The sequence below is a fragment of the Carassius carassius genome, chromosome 43 (genome assembly GCF_963082965.1).
Source record: "Carassius carassius chromosome 43, fCarCar2.1, whole genome shotgun sequence".
Taxonomy (NCBI): Eukaryota; Metazoa; Chordata; class Actinopteri; order Cypriniformes; family Cyprinidae; genus Carassius; species Carassius carassius.
In genome coordinates, this window is record NC_081797.1 from 13,674,552 (window position 1) to 13,686,735 (window position 12,184).

Sequence of the window (12,184 nt, forward strand, 5' to 3'; positions counted from 1 at the left end):
ACTTCTGATATATATTGAGGACTATTTCACTTGGCGCGAACGTTTTTTAACCTCGGCCAATCAGGAGCCACCCGCAGATTAATAGGAACTTGATACTCTCATATGAAGGATTTAGTGTGATCGTTTCATTTTGGAATTTAATGAACAAGAAACACGTTATTACAACATTTATACAACATTTTATTGTATGAATTCAGATTTCCATGTTATATTTGTCATTCTATTTGATTTTTATTGTCAATTAAATCATTGCACTTCTATATTTTACTCCTCACTGTTTACAGTAGGCCTACATATGACTTTACAACACCCTCAACACTCCTTCATGTCATTTCATAAATACCAGCCATTACAGGCATCTGGAGTACTAATAATAGCTCAAGGCCTACAGCTGAAACTTTGGTGCCCATGATAGAAGAGCTGCTTGTTTGATTTGTTGCCTATTCTGTATGCCATTTCCACAGAGTAGGAAAGGTCAGATCATCTGATGCTTTGCATAGACCTATATATCAAAATAATGTTTGTCATAATTAGTCTATCATTAAATTCACTACACATACTTACCCTTCAATGTGCAAACTAGACAGTCATGCTTGTGTTGCAGACATGTTGATTGATGGGTAACAGTATGGGTGACCTTTAAAAATGCGTAGCTTCTTGTCTAACATTAGGCCGTACAGTTTTGCCCGCTAACAATGATGGTTTTGAAATGGGTTTCTAGGCAAATTCAAGATGTATCTTTAACATTGTTGGGGGTAATACATTACAAGTAACACGAGTTATGTAATTAGATTACTTTTTTCAAGAAACTAGTAAAGTAACGCATTACTTTTTAATTTACAAGAAAATATCTGAGTTACTTTTTCAAAAAAGGAAGTTGCTCTTTTTACCCATTTATTGACTGACAAGTCTCCTGTCGTCATATTGGAAGAAATCGGAAGTACAAAGGCGTTGTGTGAAATTGATGTACTGTAGTTCTAAATGTTAATGTGCATTCATTCATCTCACTCGAAAAAAAAAAAAGAGTATTCATCAAAATGAATTAAAATAGTGAAATGCAAACTCAGAATATGACGCAAGCCTGCAATAATTAAATATTTTAAATAACACAAATGTATCTAATCCCATTTTATCAACTAATATCTTTGCTTCTGACCTTTGATGATCCAGTTCAACCATACTAATAAGCAAACATGACTTTAGATAAACTAACAATTGTGCTTCATTTTTTTTAATTATTGCTGAAGAGTGTTGTACAGACGTAAATTTACTTTTCCTTCAGCCTAAGGTTTATTCATTACACTTTTTGGTGTGAAAGGGCCTTTACATTTGCTATGAGTATAATTTATTATATTAAAAACAATCAAGCCCTGCCCACATTTAAAAAGTAATTTTGTACTGCATTACTTTTAAAAGTAACTACAACCAACATTGATCTTTATTGCCTGTCTTTTTTATTTACTTCTAGGGAGGACATTTCCATCCACTGGTACAGTATGTTCTCCAAGTCAAAGGGCACGTTTCAAGACAAGTGACATACGAAAAGCTAAGCTCTTAAAATACACCTGGCAGGAATGGACACCTTATAGGTATGGGTTTGCTTTATCATATCACTGTAACAGATACGCCAGGTTCCATCACCAACCAGTCACAGTGCACTCCCTCACCTGAGTACTTATCACTCCCACCTGCACCTCATCCACCTGCAATCACCAGTTCACTACAAATACCACACACACGCACCCAGTCAGCTTCCGGTCTCGTTTGCAACAAGGTCTAACCTGCATGCTTACTCTAAGGACTAACGATCTCTCTGCTTACCTCTCTCCAGCGATCTCCAGTGTCTCCAAGTCTCCATCGTGTGCATGTGTGTGTGTCCACTACCTCCAGCGTCTAGAACTCCTCTCAAACGGATCCCATCTACTTCACCTCCAGCACCTATACCTCACCCTGCACTACCTGCTCCTCTGCTTGTGCCTCAATAAACCATATTATTTGTTATTTCAGCCTCCTCTCCTGGTTTATTGTAACAGAAGACATGACCAAGACCGATCGGCACAAGCATGAGCCTCACGGACCCCTTCCAGGACCTTTTTGACACTTTGCGTCGAACACTCACCACTCTTCCGGCATCACCATCACCTGCGAGCACTTCCGCTGACAACACCATCACTTCCTCACCAGCTGTGCACGCCAGTCCCATGGCCAGGCCGGTGCCCTACTCTGGTTCGGCAGAGGATTGCAGCAGATTCCTGCTCCAATGGTCGCTGGTCTTGGAGATGCAACCGCATTTGTACTCCACTGAATGATCTAAAGTGGCCTTTCTGATATCTCAACTCCAAGGTAAAGCACTTCAGTGGGCCGATTCTATTGTGCATCTCCGGGGCATATCATCTCCGTATGCCCCGTCTTTCCTCCTCGTCCCATGGTGAGTGCCATTCTCCCTTCGAAGTATCAAATGAAACCACTCACCACTATAGTGACACCGCCACTGACATCTCTCTTCCAGTTTCCGCCCTCCTCGATTCTGGATCAGCCGGCAACTTCATCTCTGGCGCCCTCTGCCGTCAGCTCAAGCTCACTACCACGGCAACGCCGTCAGCCTACCGGGTCCATACAATAACTGGTAAACCATTGAGTCGAAGATGCATTCGTCACAGTGTTGGTCCGATAACCCTCCAAACTGGGCTACTTCATAAGGAAGAGATCCATCTGCTGGTTCTGGAGGAATCCACCGCTGATGTCATCCTAGAGCACCCGTGGTTGGAGCAGCATAACCCAGTTATCTCATGGAAGACGGGCGAAGTCCTGAAGTGGGGCAACTCCTGTTTCCAGGGCTGTATTACTGGATTCCCTGTTCCAGCCAAACTCTCCCTGGAACCTCTACCTGTCTGTACCACATCCATCGAGAGCCCGGTAGAAAAGTAATCTATTTCCATTCCAACCTGTTACACCCCCTTCAGTGACGTATTCTGCCCCAAACGGGCCTCCAAGCTGCCTCCACACCGGCCATGGGATTGTGCCATCGATCTGCTTCCGGATGAACCAGTGCCTAAAGGAAGGATCTATCCCCTTTCCATCCCGGAAGAGAAGGCCATGGAGGACTACATCAAGGAGGCGCTGACGCAAGGTTACATCCGTCCATCTACCTCCCCTGCTGCATCCAGCTTTTTCTTCGTGGAAAAGAAGGACAGAGGCTTGCGGCCATGCATTGATTACCGTGCCCTCAACAATATAACTGTAAAATTCTGTTAGCCTCTTCCCCTCGTCCCAGCTGCCCTGGAACATCTCTGTGGTGCCACTGTGTTCACCAAGTTGGACCTCAGCAGTGCGTACAACCTCATCCGGATACGTGAGGGGGACGAGTGGAAAACAGCTTTTATCACCCCTACAGGCCACTATGAATACTTGGTGATGCCGTATGGACTTATCAATGCCTCCTCAGTATTCCAGGATTTCATACATTGAGGTGCCCCGGGAGTTCCTCCACAAGTTCGTCCTCATCTACATTGATGACATCCTCATTTACTCCCAGAGCTTAGCCGAACATCGTCGCCATGTTGCGGAGGTCCTGCAACACCTGAGGGCCTTCCACCTATACCTCAAGGCAGAGAAATGCTCCTTCCATCAGCCCTCAGTGCAGTTCATTGGGTATAACATCGATAGCAGTGGCATCGGGATGGATGAGGGGAAAGTGAACGCTGTCAAGAACTGGCCCACTCCTACCACCATCAAAGAACTCCAACGATTCCTCGGCTTTGCCAATTTCTACCGGTGTTTCATCCAGAACTACAGCTCCATCACCAACGCTCTCACCAGTCTCCTCCGTAATATACCCAAGTCTCTGTCCTGGACCCCGGCCACTATGGAGGCCTTCCACTCTCTCAAAGAGGCTTTTACTACCGCTCCACTCCTAGTACATCCTGACCCCAATCAGCCCTTCATCATCAAAGTTGACGCCTCCACCACCGGAGTGGGAGCGGTCCTGTCCCAGCAGCAGGGGAGTCCCAGCCGCCTCCATCCATGTGCCTTCTTTTCTCGGAAGCTCAACCCTGCGGAGGTTCATTACGACATCGGCAACCGAGAGCTACTGGCTATCAAGCTAGCCCTGGAGGAGTGGAGGCATTGGCTGGAGGGAGCCAAACACCCTTTCCTAGTTCTCACGGACCATAAAAACCTCGAGTATCAACGTATGGCCAAAAGGCTTAATCCAAGACAGGCCCCGCTGGGTGCTATTCTTCACCCGCTTCAACTTCTCCATCTCGTACCGCCCAGGGGCCAAAAACATCAAGGCTGACGCCCTGTACCGGTGTCACGCCCCTGAAGAAAGCCTAGAAGAACCTGAAACTATACTTCCTGAGGTCAACCAAAACCCTACCCTCCTCCAATCCCTCCACCAACACTCCGCCTGGTTGCCCACCAGGACGGCAATACATCCCCAGGACACGGCGCACTCCACTCATCCACTCTGCACACACGTCTCTTGGCACCGGTCACCCAGGGGTCAGTGAAACCCTCTTGCTGCTGAGGGAATGCTTCTGGTGGACCAACATGGCATCGGACATCAGAGGGTACGTGCACAGATGTAAAGACTGCGCAGTCTCCAAGAGTCCACGCCACCTACCATCAGGCAAGCTCCACCCTCTGCCCATCCCGAACTGCCCGTGGTCACACCTAGGGGTGGACTTCATCACAGATCTGCCTCCCTCTGACAACAACACCTGTATCCTTGTTATAGTTGACCAGTTCTCTAAGTCATGTCGTCTCCTTCCCTACCCACATCTACCCACGGCCATGGAAATGGCCGAGTTAATGTTCAACCACATCTTCATATACTTTGGCATTCCCGAAGACATCGTCTCTGACAGAGGTCCCCAGTTCATCACCCGGGTTTGGAGAGCCTTCCACTCACTCCTAGGTGTGGCCATCAGACTGTCCTCTGGTTACCATCCCCAGTCTAATGGGCAGACAGAGAGGAAGATTCAGGAGATTAGCCGCTTCCTCCTTACCTTCTGCCATGGCTACCAGGACTCTTGGAACCAGTTCCTAGGGTGGGCCGAGTACGCACAGAACTCCCTACGACAACCTACCACCGGACTCACTCCATTCCAGTGCGTGCTCGGCTACCAACCACCGCTCTTCCCTTGGTCAGGTGAGCCCTCGGATGTCCCATCGATCGACTACTGGTTCGGAGAGAGCGAGAGGGTCTGGGACGCAGCCCACCACCAACTGCAACGGGCCCTACGTAGGTGCAGGATGACAGCCGACCTTCGCCGCTCTAACGCCCCGGAATACCAATCTGGACAGAAGGTCTGGCTGTCAACCCGGGACATCCGCCTGCGTCTACCATGCCGCAAGCTTAGTCCCAGATTCATTGGCCCGTTTACCATCACCGAGCAGATCAATCAGGTCACTTTCAAGCTCTACCTGCCATCTGAGTACCGGATTCACCCCACTTTCCATGTCTCACTCCTCAAACCTTACCATCCTTCTGTTTCTCCTTCCACAGAGCCTGGCGTAGTCATCATATATATATTGTGACGCGTGGCCCGAGCTCTCATCAGCGTCGCCCTGGAAACAGAGCAGGCACACCTGCACCTGCTCATTACGGGCTGAGAGGTCACAGCTGCAGCCCATCAGGAGATGGCTTTATAAGCAGCGTCGACGAACACAGAGGTGAGAGATGTCTCCAAAAGACTCAGCTAACAATTCTCTGTGTTTCCCCTCCAGACAGCAGCGTGTGACCACCAGCCTGCTAAGGACACGGACCTCACGGACCCACACAGCACTGCGCACCGAAGGAGGAAGAGAGGCTGAGCACCGGAAACCCCTCACGTTGGCTATTTTTCCCTACATCACCTCAATAAATCCACCCTTCGGGGAACTTACCTTGATCCTTGTGTCATGTGCTTCTTCACCCCGTCACACTGGTAGAGAATGTGGGCATTACAGTGAAGAAGTCACCGACCAGGATCCCACTACATCACTGCCACCATTGACTTGGTTTGTTGACGGACGTTTTTTTTTCTGGGTTGTTTTTTCACGTCCCCTTCCTGTTTCCCCAGGTGGCGCTCCTCCCCCAACGATGGAGGATCTGTTGAAGCACCTCAACGAGGTGAGCATCCGCCAGCAACAGATTATGGAGCACATGGCCTCCCGACAAGGGGAAACGGAACGAGAGCTCGCCGCCCCGTGAACTCCGCTACCTGACCCCAGAGCCCAGGCTACCCAACTCATCCCAAAAATGACGGCGCATGATGACTTCGAGACGTTCCTTCAGATGTTCGAGGCGATCGCCATCCGGGAGGTGTGGCCCAGGGACGAGTGGGTGCGGATTGTGGTGCAGTTGCTGACGGGAGAAGCGCAACGGGCGTACTTCATGCTTACCCCCGAGCGGAGCAGCTCTTACGAAGAATTGAAGAAGGAAATCTTGGGGCCGGTTGGACTGTCGCCTATTGGTGCCGCCCAACTATTTCACGACAAGGATCTGCCTGTACCGGTCCTCCTCGGCAGGGATTGGCCAGGGTTCGACTGCCTCTTCGACTCCGCGAGCCAGCCTGTCAGCCCCGCCGGGAACCACTTTACAACAAGGCGGCCCAGCCAATGGGGTTTCAAATTCTTGGCCAGCTGGCAAGGACCCTATACCGTTACAGAAAGGATCTGGCCTGTCACCTACCAGGTCCAGCAGCCCGGACGACGCAGAGAGGACCAACTGTACCACATGAACCTTCTGAAGCGCTGGGTCAGGACCGAGCCCCAACTTGCAGCCCTCGCTTAGCGACCTCCCGTGGATGTGGACATGGACCCCCACCTCTCGGCCACCCAAAAGTCGGAGCTGCAACACCTGGTCAGTCAGTTCACCAATGTGTTCTCTCCCCAGCCAGGGCGGACCCACGTACTCAAGCACGATATCCGCACAGCACCCGGACTGATCGTCCGGCAGCGCCCCTATCGTGTACCGGAGGCTCGGCCCCACGCCATTGAGGAGGAGGTACAGGAGATGTTGAAGTTAGGAACGATCGAACCATCACGCAGCCTTTGGTCCAGCCCCATCATCATGGTTCCAAAGCCCGACGGCACCTTCCGTTTTTGCAACGACTTCCGCCGCCTGAATGAAGTCTCGGAGTTTGACGGCTACCCAATGCTGCGAGTGGACGAACTCTTGGATCGCCTAGGAAGGGCCCGGTATATCTCAACTCTTGACCTCACCCAGGGCTACTGGCAGGTCCCCCTAACGGAGCAGGCCAAGCCGAAGATGGCATTCTTGACCCCTAGTGGCCACTGGCAATACCGGGTCCTACCCTTCGGCCTGCATGGGGCTCCCGCCCCCTTCCAGCAGCTTATGGACATCCTCCTGCGGCCCCACCAGGCCTATGGCGCCGCCTACCTAGATGATGTGGTCATACACTGCGAGACTTGGGAGGACCACCTGGAGCAGCTGCGGAAGGTGCTGTCGGAACTCCGCCGGGCTGGGCTGACCGCCAACCCCCGTAAGTGTCACCTTGCTCTCACTGAAGCCAAGTACCTCGGCTACCAAGTGCCAAAACACAGGTACGGGCCTCCTTGGGGTTGGCGGGTTACTACCGCTGTTTTATTCCTAATTTCTCCTCCTTAGCCTCTCCCCTGACAGACCTGACCAGGAAGGGGCAGCCGGAGAAGGTCTCATGGAACCCGGAAATGGAGAGCGCGTTCCAGCGCGTGAAGGCCGTCCTCACCTCCGAGCCCGTGCTCAGGGCCCCTGACTTCAATCGCCCCTTCCTGTTGCAAATGGATGCATCCGATACCGGGTTGGGAGCCGTCCTCTCCCAGGTCCTCGACGGTGAGGAACACCCGGTCATCTATATCAGCCGGAAGCTGACCTCAGCGGAGCGACGGTATGCGACCGTCGAGAAGGAGGCACTGGCCGTCAAGTGGGCAGTCCTGGAGCTCCGCTACTACCTCCTCGGCCACCAGTTCACCCTGATTACAGACCACACCCCTCTACAGTGGATGGCCCAGGCGAAGGACACCAACGCAAGGGTGACTCGGTGGTTCCTTGCGCTCCAGGACTTCCACTTCACCGTACAACACCGAGCGGGGACGGCCAACGCGAACGCCGACGGTCTCTCAAGGATATGGTCAGCTTTCGCAGGTCTGTCAGGTTCCACTCCCCACCCTCCCCCAGTTTCCCCACTTCTCCACAGGGACAGGACGACGCTTAGGGGGGAGGGGGGATAGTGTGATGCGTGGCCCGAGCTCTCATCAGCGTCGCCCTGGAAACAGAGTAGGCACACCTGCACCTGCTCATTACGGGCTGAGCGGTCACAGCTGCAGCCCATCAGGAGCGGGCTTTATAAGCAGCGTCGACGAACACAGAGCTGAGAGATGTCTCCAAAAGACTCAGCTAACAATTCTCTGTGTTTCCCCTCCAGACAGCAGCGTGTGACCGCCAGCCCGCTAAGGACACGGACCTCACGGACCCTGCGCACCGAAGGAGGAAGAGAAGGCTGAGCACTGAGCACCGGAAACCCCTCACGTTGGCTATTTTTCCCTACATCACCTCAATAAATCCACCCTTCGGGGAACTTACCTTGATCCTCGTGTCGTGTGCTTCTTCACCCCGTCACAATATATATATATATATATATATATATATATATATAGGTGCTGGTCATATAATTAGAATATCATCAAAAAGTTGATTTATTTCATTAATTCCATTCCAAAAGTGAAACTTGTATATTCATTCATTACACACAGACTGATATATTTCAAATGTTTATTTCTTTTAATTTTGATGATTATAACTGACAACTAAGGAAAATACCAAACTCAGTATCTCAGAAAATTAGAATATAACTTAAGACCAATACAAAGAAAGGATTTTTAGAAATCTTGGCCAACTAAAAAGTATGAACATGAAAAGTTTGAGCATGTACAGCACTCAATATTTAGTTGGGGCTCCTTTTGCCTGAATTACTGCCGCAATGCGGCATGGCATGGAGTCGATCAGTCTGTTGCACTGCTCAGGTGTTATGAGAGCCCAGGTTGCTCTGATAGTGGCCTTGAGCTCTTCTGCATTGTTGGGTCTGGCATATCGCATCTTCCTCTTCACAATACCCCATAGATTTTCTATGGGGTTAAGGTCAGGTGAGTTTGCTGGCCAATTAAGTATAGGGATACCATGGTCCTTAAACCAGGTACTGGAAGCTTTGGCACTTTGTGCAGGTGCCAAGTCCTGTTGCAAAATGAAATCTGCATCTTCATAAAGTTGGTCAGCAGCAGGAAGCATGAAGTGCTCTAAAACTTCCTGCTCTACGGCTGTGCTGACCTTGGACCTCAGAAAACACAGTAGACCAACACCAGCATATGACATTGCACCCCAAACCATCACTGACTGGAAACTTTACACGGGACCTCAAGCAACGTGGATTGTGTGCCTCTCGCTCTCCCTGATATCCAAAGGAAATGCAAAATTTACTTTCAACAGAGAACATAACTTTGGACTACTCAGCAGCAGTCCAGTCCTTTTTGAAGCAAGACGCTTCTGATGCTGTCTGTTGTTCAAGAGTGGCTTGACACAAGGAATGCGACAGCTGAAACCCATGTCTTGTATACGTCTTCGTGTAGTGGTTCTTGAAGCACTGACTCCAGCTGCAGTCCACTCTTTGTGAATCTCCCCCACATTTTTGAATGGGTTTTGTTTCACAATCCTCTCCAGGGTGCGGTTATCCCTATTACTTGAACACTTTTTTCTACCACATCTTTTCCTTCCCTTCGCCTCTCTATTAATGTGCTTGGACACAGAGCTCTGTGAACAGCCAGCCTCTTTTGCAATGACCTTTTGTGTCTTGCCCTCCTTGTGCAAGGTGTCAATGGTCGTCTTTTGGACAACTGTCAATTCATCAGTCTTCCCCATGATTGTGTAGCCTACATAACTAGACTGAGAGACCATTTAAAGGCTTTGCAGGTGTTTTGAGTTAATTAACTGATTAGAGTGTGGCACCAGGTGTCTTCATTATTGAACCCTTTACAATATTCTAATTTCCTGAGATACTGAATTTTGGATTTTCCTTAGTTGTCAGTTATAAACATCAAAATTAAAAGAAATAAACATTTGAAATATATCCGTCTGTGTGTAATGAATAAATAAAATATACAATTTTAACTTTTTGAATGGAATTAGTGAAATAAATCAACTTTTTGATGATATTCTAATTATATCACCAGCACCTGTATATATATATATATATATATATATATATATATATATATATATATATATATTCTTTTTCAGTATTTTATATTTCATGTTTTATTCTATTCATTTATTTTATGCTGTGTTCTGTTCCCTCTTCTGTTGATGTTTCTATAAGTAAGACAACCACTATCTCCCTCAAGTGGACAATAGGCACACCCTACCTTTAATCTACATCTGCAGCAGCCAGCATACTTGTCAAACAGTAGATATTTCCAGTATACTCTGTTTGACACATCCTCTATTCTTTCGTATCTCCAAACATTGGGAGATAAGGTTTGTTGTGCTAAATTTAGATCAATTTGGTTTTAATTGAGGTTCAGCTGTCTCTGTTGCATATGCAGGCACAAATGTGCCATTTCATGCATCCCACAAAGAACCAATATAAGACAAACGGTTCATAAGTATTGTTGAGACATTTAAGAGAATTCATTTTATTTCATTATTTTATAAAGTATTTAAATATTTATGTATATCGTTTATTGTTTAATAATTATATAATTGTTTAGTAAAACACCGTATTATTTAAATGTATTTTGTAGAATTTTAACTAGTATTACTGCTTCTTAATCCCACTGTCAGTTATGTAATAAAATGTCAGAATGCACATTTTCTAACCAAAGAGAGTCTTAAACATTTAACATTTTAATTGTGACATTTTGAACCATCTGTAATGTACACAGTGACTTTATGTAGTTTTTAGGTGGGTGCTAGTGCTGCTTGAGATTACACAAATGACTTGCATATTGTAAAAGCAATGATTTTGGTACTGATTTTTGTATTGGAAACAAGTGTCTAAAAAAAACACCCTTGGTGTTATGTGAACATGATACAAATGGGACGGTTTATGCCATTGGGAGGTTAAATTCTTGTATGTTCATGATCTCCTCTGCTTTGTACCTTTCTGACAGTTAAATGGGACGCACTCATACAGTCTCCACTGCCATCCATCTCTTTCAGATCTCCGGTGTTGTTCCCCACCCACTAGAATGACTAAATGATGAGGTACTGTCACAAAGCAACCTATTTTTATCCATTCTTGCCAAAATGATAAATTATGAAAATGACTTTGTTGAAAGCTTTACATCCCTGAAACAGGATGTTTTTGTTGAGGACTGAAGCCCGTCAGGACAATTCATATGGATATTTATAAACGTTATAATCTATCAAACATTAAGTGTAACACCAGTGTGCAGTGATTTGCTATAAGGAAAATAACAAAATAGGATTAAACAGAGTACAATAGAGCAGAAAACAAAGCACAACATAATTTTAAATGAAAAATTTTACAGAACACAACTCCAGATATGATATAATACAACAGTTGTATAGAATAGATCATAAAATAACAGAACAGAAGAAAACCACAGAAGAACCGAACAGAATAGAATGCAGAATAAAAATCAGCTCACCACAGAAGAACAAAATACAATAAAACACAACTCAAGATAGAATAGAATTTAACATATCATAAGAGCAGAACACCACACCACACAACTCAGCAGAATACAGGACAAGATATAATTGAAATTCAAACAAAGCACAGAATGAAATTCAATTTACTGCAAAAGATCATAACAGAATAAAACAACTCAAAACGATAAACTTAACACACCATAAAAAAGGAATAGATTAAAACATTAGAACAGAACTCCACAAGACACCCGAAATAAAACAGCACAGCATAAAATTAAACGTGAAAAAGAATATCATAGAATAAAACAGAACTCAACACAATAGGCTAGAACACAACAGAATATGAATTAACACACTGGTGCCTCAGGGCTCAGTTCTTGGACCACTGTCTACATAGCATCATTATGTTCTGTCATTCAGAAACATGGCTTTTCATACTACTGCTATGCTGATGACACTCAACTCTACCTCTTATTCCATCCTGATGATCCGACGCTTACTACTCGCATCTCAGCCTGTCTAAAGGCCCGT